The following is a 12,046-nucleotide window of genomic DNA, read 5'->3' as shown; positions in this document are numbered from 1 at the left end:
ACTGAGGAGAGGCTGAAAAACCTCCAGGACAACTTTAAACATTCCAACATCTGAATCATAGGAGTGCCAGAAGGAGAAGAGAAAAGGCAAGACATTGAAAACATATTTGAACAAGTAATGAAGGAAAACTTCCCCAAGCTGGCAAAGGAAGTAGACATACAAGTCCAGGAAGCTCAGAAAGTCCCAAATAAGTTGGACCCAAAGAGGAACATACCAAGACACATCATAATTAAATTACCCAAGATGAAAGATAAGGAGAGAATCTTAAAAGCAGCAAGAGAAGCCCTGGCTGGTGTTGCCCAGTGGATTGAGAGCTGTCCTGCAAACCAAAGGGTCGCTGGTTCAATTCCCAATCAGGGCGCATAGCTGGGTTTCAGGCCAGGTCCCCAGTAGGGGGTGCATGAGAAACAACCACACATTGATATTTCTCTCCCTTCATCCCCCTCTGGCTAAAAATAAATAAATAAAATCTTTTTCAAAAAAGGCAGCAAGAGGAAAGAAAACAGTTACCTATAAAGAAGTTCCCATAAGACCAACAGCTGATTTCTCAAAAGAAATTTTGCAGGCAAGAAGGGGCTGGAAAGGAGTATTCAAAGTCATGAAAGCAAGGACCTGCGTCCAAGATTACTCTTTCCAGCAAAGATATCATTTAGAATGGAGGGACAGATAAATTGTTTCCCAAATAAGGTCAAGTTAAAGGAGTTCATCTTCACAAGCCCTTGCTATATGAAATGTTATAGGGACTTATGTAAGAAAAAGAAGACCAAAACAATGAACAGTAAAATGACAACAAACTCACAACTATCAACAACTGAACCTAAAAACCAGAAACAAACCAAGCAAACAACTAGAACAGGAACAGAGTCACGGAAATGGAGATTACATGGAGGGTTATCAGTGGGCAGGGGTGGGGGAGAATGGGGGTAAAGGTACAGGGCATAAGAAGTGCAATTGGTAGGTACAAAACAGGCAGCAGAAGGTTAAGAATAGAATAGGAAATGTAGAAGCCAAAGAACTTATATGTATGACCCATGGACATGAACTAAGGTGGGGGGATGCTGGAGGGAATGGGGGTACTGGGTGGAGGGGGATAAAGAGGTGAAAAAGCACTGGACAACTATAATAGCATAATCAATAAAATATACTTTAAAAAAAGAGAAACTTTTGGAGAACCAAGCAATTCCTCTTAAAGAGCCCCCACACAGACTTACTCAGACTCACTCTCTCTGAGCTCCAGCACCAGGGTAGCAGTTTGAAAGGCACCAGTGGCATCCAGGGAGGAACAGAAGTGTCTGGCATCAAGGTGGGAGTTGGGGGACAGCTTTCTCCCAGGCAGAAAGGTGGGCAGAAGCCATTGTCCCTTTGCTGAGTCCTCCCCCTACACATCCATAGAGCTGGCAGTCTGGGGCCGTATCTGAGACTCTATCAATATGACTAACACTGTTTACCCTGCCCTGGAGATCCCCTGAGACTCCGTCCCAGTCCCACTCAAATTACAGGTAACCCAAGCTGTTAACATGAGTTTTCCATATGAATGGTTGGTCTTGACTCATGCTTCATGACTTCCTAAATCTTATCAAATAAACAAGAGCTGGCCTCAGTAAGTCCCCAGCCCTCATCCTCTGTATCTCTTGTTAAGTGGCCCCAAAACCAGCACTAGCAGCAGCCAACCTAGATTCATAGCTTGGCTTCACTTGGGAATCTCCAAGCCCAGCACAAGTAGCAGCTGTCTCAGATTGCTTTATAGCTTAGGCAGGGTGGCCCCAGGCAAAACATGGGTGGGTGCTGACCTTGATTTGTACCACTCAGGAAAACCCAGAACCTGTGCACCCAGTGGAAACCTACAGACCACATCAGACTACCACCACCTTGCCCCTGAATAGCTGATCCTCCACAAAGGGTGGAGGTTGGTGGTCAGTACTTGCAGCTGAATGGTCTGGGGAAATCCCTGCCAAAGACCTGCCAACAGCAATTAAGGCTCAACTACAAGAGGAGGGTTTACTCAGCCCTCACAAAGGGCATACCTTGAGTACCCAGCTTGGGTGACAGTGGAGGCCATGCTACTGGACCCTACAGGACATCTCCTACATTAGGCCATGCTACCAAGACAGGGAGTCAAGCAGCTCTACCTAATACATGGAAACACACAGGGAGGCTGCCAAAATGAGGAGACAAAGAAACATGGCCCAAATGAAAGAACAGATCAAAACTCCAGAAAAGGGACTAAACAAAATGGAGATAAGCAATTTATTAGATGCAGAGTTCAAAACACTGGTTCTAAGGATGCTTAAAGAACTTAGTGAGGACCTCAATAGCACAAAAGAGATCCAGTGAGAAATGAAGGATACACTAATTGAAATGAAGAAGAATTTATAGAGAAACAACAGTAGAGTCAATGAAGCTGAGAATGAAATCAATGATTTAGAACACAAATAAGCAACAAACAACCAATCTGTATAACAAAAAGAAAAAAGAATCCGAAAGACTGAGGATAGTGTAAGCAGCCTCTGGGATAACTTCAAGCTTTCCAACATTTACATCATAGGTGTACCAGAAGGAGAAGAAAAAAGAGCAATAAATTAGAACTCTATTTGAAAATATAATGAAAGAAAACCTCCCTAGTTTGGTGAAGGAAATAGACATGCAAATCTAGGAAGCACTGAGAGTCCCAAACAAGATGCAAAGAGGTCCACTCTAAGACACATCATAATTAAAATGCCAAAGGTTAAAGATAAAGAGAGAATCTTAAAAGCAACAGGAGAAAAGCAGTTAGTTATCTACAGGGGAGTTCCCACAAGACTGTCAACTGGTTTCTCGAATGAAACTTTGCAAGCTAGATGGGATTGGCAAGAAATATTCAAAGTTATGCAAAGCAGGGACCTACGGCCAAGATTGTTCTACCCAACAGAGCTATCATTTAGAATCAAAGGGCAGATAAAGAGTTTACCAGACAAGAAAAAAACTAAAGCAGTTCATCATCACCAAACCATTATTGTGTGAAATGTGAAACAGATTTAAGAAAAAAAGATCAAAACTATGAGCAATAAAATGACAACAAATACTTATCTATCAACAACTGAATCTACAAAACAAACTAAGGAAAAAGAACAGAGACAGAATCATGGGTAGAATGTTTTAATGGTTGCCAGATGGTAGGATGGATGTGGGAATGGGTGAAGAAGTGAAGGGATTAAGAAGTACAGATAGGTAGTGACAGAATAGGCATGGGGATGTAAAGTAAAATGTAGGAAATGGAGTAGCCAAGGAGCTTATATGCATGACCCATGGACATGAACAATGGTGGGGGGATTGCCAGAGGGAGTGGGGGGTGCTGGGTGGTATAGGGCAAAGCAGAAAAACTGGAACAACTGTAATAGTATAATCAATAAATTATAATAAAACATAAAAAATAAAAATAGAATGTTTGAAAAAAATAACATTAAATTTAAAGAAAAAAGCATTGTGGTTTTTTGCCATCGTTTGTGTTCATTATGACCAAGGGTTTTGTTCTAATGTAGTTATTGCAGTATGACAATTCTCCAACAGGGGGAAGTAAAGAGTGTTGTCTGAACAGGCTGCTGTGTATCCTTCCCTTTCACTTAACTACAGAAACATGGGTTTTAAATTAATTTCTGCCCCCCACTAGAATGTTAGAGCATGCATGTAGCAATGATTCACTTCTCAGAGTTCTTATATCTATCTATCTATCTATCTATCTATCTTTATATACAAAATCAGGTAGACAACATCAGTTGCTAGTGGAGAAGGTAGCTTATCCTTAAGATTTACAGTGTCACAAGAGAAACAGGCAAATGCCATAATCATTTCTATAGGAAAGAGATAATTGGACACAAAGCATTAAAATGTCAGAGAATTTCATTTCCACAGAAGCGTGTATATGTATTTGATAATAAATCAATATAATTTGATAATTTTGAGTTCTTGTGAGCAACAATTCAAAATTTCTCTTTTTGTTTGATAATTTGCTTAATATATTTTAAAAGAATGGCTTTATGTTTGTTACAGTTGTTAATATTAAGAAATTTAAAAATCTGTGAACTAAAAGCACTGTTTGCCTGGCCCTGGCATGTTGACTGTCAGTGCAGTGAACTGCTCACATTCTGAGATGCTGTTGGGATGCCAGCTCCCTTCAGCAATGGAAGGATGTGCAGAGCCTCCCACACTGTTCAGATTGTCTCTCTTCTTCTCTCCCTCCTACTCAGCTCCACACTCAGGCAGTTGAATATGCAGAAATTACATGAGCACATGGTGCAGCTCTACCATGTTTCTGAGTGTTTTGTCAGTCAAAGATACTCTGTTCAGGGCTCTGAGACTGTTGTGGTGGATTAATGTTTCTGGCAACAGGGTTACATCACAGCTATTGCATCTTTGCACCTGGGGCAGGGACAGGGGCATGGAGTTAGACAGTTTCTGAGGCTTCTCCTGCTCTGCCACCCTCTGATCCTGTCAGGAAGAAAGAGGGTAACTGTGGCCCTGACATTTTATAGGTAACTCTGGTGGCCACTGGTCCTTTAGGTAAAGTTGTCCTGGCAATTAAAATGGACTCAATGTTTCCCAAGAACACTGAACACATGTTTGTCATGGAAGGAAACAGGAATTGTAAGAGGTTGACTCCAGGTTTTTAATGTCACGAGTTTTGCAATTGTTGTCTGAGGCAGGACAGCCCCTCCCTATATTGGAAGCATCATACTGTGGACACTGGGCATCTATGCCTCACCCCCACTAAATGCCATTGGTGCCTGCAGTCACCTGGACAAGCCAGCACCCTTTCGCCACACTTCCCAGTTCTCTCTGGGGGGCTGGATGAGAACCACTGAAATTTATTCTAATTTCAGAAATTAATGTGGCTTTTAAAAATTCTTTTAGGTCAATGATTCTATTTACTTCTTTATTTTAAGTTAGATATATATTGTAGAATACAGAGTTCTGACCTTACAATTCATTTTGTCTCCACAAGCCACTCAGTAATTCACGTCAAACACATTTAAAAGTAACAGTGAGTTTTCATTTTCAACTGAAAGCTCACTGTTTAGAAAATTTACTCACCTTTAGATCAAGGTCCGTTTGGGGGAGGTAAAAGGCAAAAATCCACAGGTTTAGGGGAGGGTAAGAAGAAAGGAGGAGAGACTTCACAGGGAGCTCCCATCTCTTGTTCAGCCTCTCTTCCCTCCCCTTGCCCCCTACCAGGCCAAGCTTTGTTCCACATTGCCCTAACTCACAGCCCTTGTGGCACTTCTGTGTCACCAGCCTGGAGACACCTGTCTTCTTTATAAAATGGGTGATGGGCAGGGCAGGGATGGAGGGAGTAGAGAGAGCCTGATTATCGGAAAGAGAAAGATTCTTGCTACCCTGATAGAATTCTGGTTTTAATTTCTAATAGAAACATTGTTATAGTATCAGTTACATAGAAATCTGCAGGATCCCTGGAAACTTTGTACCCATTTGTAACATTGCTTCTCTAGGGCAAAAAAAGGCAACCCCAATTGTAGACAACTTTGGAAACAACTTTTCTCTTTGGCAACTCCTTTCACAAGACTGATTTTTTATTTGGGGCAAAGACAGACAAGAGGATTATAATGAATCATTCCGTTTTTCTTTTCCATTAGCCAGAGGAAACACTGACATCTGTGCAGAGGCCCATTTTTCAGCATACTCAGGAGGAGCTTACATCATCTTAAATGAACACATTATCCTACTTTTATTGGAACCTGGGAATGTACATGTCTGTGTGTTCAGTTCCCTGGGCTCACAAGCACACACCAGCATACCCTCTATTGTGGAGAGGGTAGTCATCCCTCTGTGTCCCTCTGCCACCTTTACTTTTTCCTCCACACCTGACAAAAGTCCACCCCAAGATTCAGGAACCCACCTTCCAATGCATTTCTGGACCTGTCTGTAGCTTAGTCCTGGGGGACTGGGCGTTCAGTGATGAAAACTGAACTGGTCATTAAATTATGCTCCAGTTGAAGAGTGAAGAGAGGCTGCTGTCTGCATTGCCCTGGGCTTTTGGCCTTCTGGACCTTCACCTCTGTGGCTGGAGATGCTGGGGCTATTGAAACAACTTATTGAAAGTCCAGCATCTAGTTAGTACCCTTATTTCAGGCTACCAGCATCATTCATTCATTCTATATCTTATATTGCTAGAATATAAAAGTTGGGATAGCTTGAGATGAAGTAGGAGAGACTGTTAAGGGCTGACCATTTTATCTCCTGACACATCTTCCTTCTCACAGCCTTTGCACCCTGGTGATCCTCCTGGAGCAGGAAATTACTTCTCTCTGGTGCTTTCCAGATTCTCTTTGTCTTTGGCTTTTTCTAGTTTGATTATGATGAATCTCTTTGAGTTTATCCTAGTTGGAATTTATTGAACTTCTTGGATGTGTAGGTTAGTATTTTTCCACTGGTTTTAAAAAATAAAATTCGGAAGTTTTTAGACATTATATCTTGAAATATTCTTCCTGTATCTTTCTCTCTCCTCTCCTTGTGGAACTCCCATTATGTATATGTTGATATTCTAAATGGTGTCCCACAGATTTCTAAGGCTCTGCTCATATTTTTTATTCTTTTTTCTTTATGTCCCTCAATTGACTTCCTTCAAGTACTAATTCTTTCTTCCATCAGATCAATCCTGCTGTTGTACCCCTTTAACAAATATTTTTCATTGCAGTTACTATACATTTTAATTATAGGATTTCTATTTGTGTGTGTGTGTGTGTGTGTGTGTTTGCCATCTCTTTACTGATACTCTCTTTTTGTTGCTCTCATACTTTCCTTTAATTTTAGGGTCATGATTTTGTCTTTGCCTAGTAAGTTCAACATTTTATTTTCTCATGGACATTCTATTGGCCTGTGTTCTTTTCCATTTATGTGTCTCATAACATTTTGTTTAAAACTAGACATTTTAAATAATTAATGTGGCAGTTCTGGAAATCCTATTTCCTTTCGCCCCAGAGTTTGTTGTTGCTTTTTGTTTAGTGACTGTCTTGGAATAATTCTGTAAAGTCTGTATTCTTTGTAACTTCAAGCCACTTAAGTCCTTGCTCGGTTAGCTTAATAACTTGCTAAAGATTAGATAAAATATATTCTCAAATGCTGGAACCAGTATGCCTCCCTATCTTTATGGAGAAGCTCTGTGTGTATGCTGACCCATGTCTTCAATGCTCAGGTAGGTGATTTACAACTCTGCTTTACCCTTCACTTCTTGCTGGCTCAAGGCCTCAAGGTCAGCCAGAAGTGAGAGATTATGTGTGTGTCCTTTTAGAGTCCCAGAAATATGTCAGATCTTTCCAAAGCCTCCACCCCCATGAATGTCAGTTCCTTATTATTTCCTTTTAATTTATTTGGTCAGCCTCTTTGTAAGTTCCAACTGGTGTCACCTCCTTAGACAGCTGAGATGTTAAACAATTGCTGCTAATTGAGTCACTGAATGCCTTGTGGATAGACCATTAGCACAGAGTAAGTTCTGAGTCATGTCAATTAAAGATAACCCCTGAAAATGGAGCTTTTCAAGTAAGCTGCCAGGCAAACAGTCACACCTCTCTGGGGAAAGGACCTTGGCAGCAAGGGTGTTGATTTTCAAGGCTATCTATGTTCTCTAATGAAAGCTCATATAAACATAAATACATTGTGTTTAATAGCCCAAAAAGAAATTCTCATGTAGGTTGGTTCGAGTCCTCAAAATTGCACTATTCGGCTTATAGTGATCTAATATAGATGATCTAAATCAGCTTACTAATTGTATATAGGACTATCTAGGTCCACATGTTTATCAGAATCCCCTGGGTTGTTAAATAGATTCCTTGCCCCACTTTCAGTTTTTGATTCAGTAGATCTGGCACGGGGCCTGGGGCTTTGCATTTCTAGCAAGTTCTGAGAGGATGTTGTCACTGCTGGTTGGGGAACTGACGATGAGAGCTTCTAAAGGGTTGAAATACTTTTTTCTATTATGTTGTGATGCCTAGAATCATATTCGTTAATAAACTTGGCTCCCTTTTCTCTCCATGATGTTTACAATTGAAGCCCCATTTCTTGCCACATTAAAAATATGATTAATCTTTTAAGATTGTACAGAATTACACAGCAGTCAAGCAACGGCTGTTATTGGAAGCCTGATCCTCATGCAGTGTTTGTTACTGTGCTAACTGAATGGTGCAAAATTGAACTGAAGTCTATTTTTAAATGTTTGTAAATTTAAATTTGTTTCTTTTTTAAAGCTAATGACTTAAAAACTCTTTCAGCTTGATTAAAGCTAGGATGGCCTTAAAATGTATTGTCTGAAGTTTTTTTTACAACACTCTTGAGAGTGAAAGGGGCTCCTACTCATAGTTTAGCTGGATAAAAGGTGCCAGCTGGGGCTGTCCCAGGTAAACCAAGTATATTGGACACCCTTACGATAGAAAATAAAATATAAAAATGTTTGCATTTCCACAAGCTTGTTTGCTTTTCTGCTAGTTTGACTTTAATTTTATACTAGGGCTGAAGTTCTGACAATATTTTTTTTCTCATTTATCTAAAGAAATAAAAAATGTTTTGTTAATAATTCACTTTCCAGACGAGAAATAAAGTAAAAAGTCAGAAAAGAAATTAAACCTTTAAAGTCGTTTTATGCTTGCTTGTTTTTATTCCAGACTATTATCTGCATTTGGGTTTTGGTGACTTGGGGTGTCTCAGATATAATTCCAAATGAGATCAGAGAACTGTTTAATTTTTATTTCTAATAGGCTAATATCTTTCCTTTTAAAGACAAATTATAAATGCTTTAATACCTACAGGATGTGAATGCTAAGAAGTGTTCCGGTTTATTGAATTAAAAGAGTTCTCATTTAAGAATACTTAAGGAGAAACATTTTTTTCTGATAAAATGTAAAGACCTCAAGATAAAAATGTTTTAAAGATTTTTATTTATTTTTCGAGAGGGGAAGGAGGGGAGAAAGAGGGAGAGAAACGTCAATGTGTGGTTGTCTCTCATGATCCCTCTACTGGGGACCTGGCCTGCAACCCAGGTATGTGCCCTGACTGGGAATCGAACCACCAATCATTTGGTTTGCAGGCCGGGACTCAATCCACTGAACCACAGCAGCCAGGGATCAAGATAAAATGTTTATATTCAGTTTAGTATTTATCCTTGCTCAAGCAGAAATATTAAGGTTTAAAGTCATATTAAAGTAAAAAATTTCTTCCAAATTTTCTGAATATTCTATTTTCCTATAAAAATAAAGCTTTGGGGGAGAGAGGTGTAGGGAACTAATATTTTGTGAGAGTGTATAAATGCATATTTACACAATGTACTAGCACAAGTCTGGATGTCTACAGTTTCTCTTCTTTTTGCTTATCTGCGTTTTGGCAGTGAGATGTTAATTTTGCGTGTTTCTGGGTTAAATGTTGCGTTTCCTAACTTCTCCTAGGGTACCTGCACGCTGACGGCGCGTTCATCCTGCGGGCAAACGGGGGAGCGTGTCCCGGTTCTCCTACGGAGCCTTCTACCTCGGGGACGCGTCACGACCGCAGAAGCGTCAATTCGTTGGGTCGAGAAGCCACGGTTCAGGTAGGTGAAGAAGTCCAGGGCCCCTACTGGTGATGCAGTCCCAGCCGACCACGGGGTCTCGCGGGAACCCAGGAATAGGATTCAAAAGTCGGCCCCGGGGGCGGACCCGGTGGGGCGCATGCGCGGCGAGGGGCGGGCCTGGGCGGGGCTGTCGTGGCCTCAGCCTCCGGAGCTGCGGCGGTCGTCTGGGGATCGGGCTGCGGCGCGGGCGGTTCTTTGGCGGCCTGAGCAGGAGGACCAGCATCGCCTGGAGCCCGGCGGGAGCCCGCGACTTGACGTCTCAGCGGCGGCGCTGCAGCTACCGGGCTCGGGCGCGCGATCCGGCGGACCGAAGACGGCGGGGCAGCAGGGCGCGGGCGCCGCGGACCGGAGCGCGCCAGGTACGTGGGCCGGCAGAGCCGGTGGGCGGCCGGGCCGGGGGCGCAGCGACGCTTCGGAGCTGGGACCTGGATGCCTCCCGCGGGGTGCAGCGCGCATCCCAGCACCTGTGCGCGAGACGGTGACGGCGCCGCGGTTGTCATGGAAATTTGCAGCCTAGCGTCGCAGTCTAGGTCGCGTCTTCTGAGACCTGACCGACCCTGCGCGCTCGGGCGAATGCAGACCTGGCGTCTCGCCCGGAGGGGACCTGGACGTGGGACTCGGCGCCCGAGCAGGCCGACGCCTGCCTGGTGCGTCTCCAGGGCGGATCTGGTGACTCCAGACGTTGCAGGCCTCCCCGTGTTTTGGGTGTAAACATATCTGGTAAAAATAAACGTGGGAAATCTGCGAAATATGCTTTCCATCTTCGAAACCCTGCCCTTCGCTGCAGGCCTCTAGCCCCCGACAGTATTTGTGGCATCTTTGTTTTTTTATAATTTTTTATTCCTGCCTTTGCTAGTCAATGAATGGAGGCTTGAGACTTTTGCAGGGAGCTGTGCCCGTCTCTTTAAAAGCCAGGCATGGATATGTAGGCCATAGAAGACCAAAACACTCAAAATGTCAAAGGTGAATTTATGTTTGTGGACTCTGCTTTCCCTTCCCTGTGTGGCCTGCCCTCTGACTTTACATAATGGTGTGTTCCTCCTGCCTGAGTTGTCTGTAATGACAGATCATGGAAGTATTCCTCTGGGTAGGGAATAAGTATAAGGCAGTGGTAAAGCCCATCTATTTGTGTTTTGCTTTGCTTCTGAATGTGTTCTGTGTTGGGAGGCTGCTTAAGAGGAGTGTTTGATTTTTCGCCTGCACCTCAGAGCAAGAGGAGAGGGTGGGGTGGCAATTTGCACGCCTGATTCTTCTCCATTCACAGTGGATTGTGTGGACTGTGGGCGAGCCAGTAGGGTGGGGGACCGGTAGATAGGCTTACTGAGTGTGAATCCTGGATCTGCCACTTGTTAACTTTTATTCTGAATTTTCTCATCTCTGAAGGATGAGAACAGAACTCCTTTTGCTGAGTGTTTTGGGATCTACCTGATCTTGGCATAGGATAGTTGTAAGTTGGCCTAGAAGTAAGCCTAATTTTTCTTTGGTTGAAAATAGGCTTTCTTTAAGAGGAATTTTGTCTTTGGAGCTAGGCTAAGGCCTTTCCTTTGGGGGGTTCTTTGCAGAAATGTTTACTCCTGGGAGATTCAATTTGTGGGTTTCTTTGTCAAAAGATGAGTGATGGGGCCCACATGAGAAGGCCAGTGTGGTTGTCCTCTTAGTGGGTTGGTGTCAAAAGACCATGTCCTGTCCCTGGGGTGGTGTTGCATGTGAATGGAATCCCACAAGGCCTTGTTTCCTGCTGTTCCTTGTAAACATGCCTTCTTAACAACAACAAGACAAAGTTACCAGGACAGTTTGCCCAGAAGACAGGCTTAAATGAGTGGATGCTGGACAGATTCAAAGAGAAGGGAGGGTGGGATTTCTATTGAGCTCAGTGACAGAATTAGTTACACTAATTCTATATAGTAGGTACTTCACTTATCTAGTTTTTATTTGGCTTATGTATCTCAGAGTTTTTATCTGCTCATATACAAGCCCTGTCTTTTAACTAGACTCAAAGTCAAGGGTAGACATAGTTTATGCCATTGTTTTGAAAACCGAATATTTGTCATAAGGCTATTGAACTGAATCTTAGGATTTAAAAAAATCACTTTAAGGAAAAGATGAAATAAAATAATGTACGTGAGAATGTGTTGTAAACTATAAAGCACCAGAGAGGCAGGATATATGATGACAGAGAGAACTGTTGACCCTGAAAGTCCCTTTAGCCAGCTGCCTACCTGGGAACATTCTCCCCAGCCAGCAAATCTGTAAGTGCACCAGAAGAACGGAATGGAAAGGTGTGTGAGACCAACTGATCACTGACCTTAAGTATTCTTTATTGAGAGACATTTAAGTTGTTTCCAATCTTCTGCTTTAAGAACAGTGGGGAATCTGTGAACCATGTCACCGTTAACACTCACAAATGCCTCAGTCTTCTAGATACCTAGAGATGGAATTTTGGGGTCAAAGAATAATTTT

General features: G+C 42.5%; 1 protein-coding gene across 16 annotated transcripts in view; it reads left to right on the top strand.

Moving 5' to 3' along the window:
* Nucleotides 1-9,817: 9,817 nt before the first annotated feature.
* The window catches only part of INPP4A (inositol polyphosphate-4-phosphatase type I A), a 132,701-nt gene continuing 130,472 nt past the window's right edge, over nucleotides 9,818-12,046 (top strand). For 15 of the 16 annotated variants that reach the window (XM_036030085.1, XM_036030084.1, XM_036030079.1 and 12 more), the window contains exon 1: nucleotides 9,818-9,945. The gene's annotated coding sequence lies outside the window, so the exon portion shown is untranslated. Of the gene's footprint in view, nucleotides 9,967-12,046 lie in introns of all 16 variants that reach the window. The other variant, XM_036030072.1, reaches the window with a different exon arrangement.

Source organism: Phyllostomus discolor, chromosome 6 (assembly GCF_004126475.2).
Source record: "Phyllostomus discolor isolate MPI-MPIP mPhyDis1 chromosome 6, mPhyDis1.pri.v3, whole genome shotgun sequence".
Classification (NCBI taxonomy): domain Eukaryota; kingdom Metazoa; phylum Chordata; class Mammalia; order Chiroptera; family Phyllostomidae; genus Phyllostomus; species Phyllostomus discolor.
Note: the sequence above shows the minus strand (reverse complement) of the source record. Positions and strands in the feature narration are given on the sequence as shown.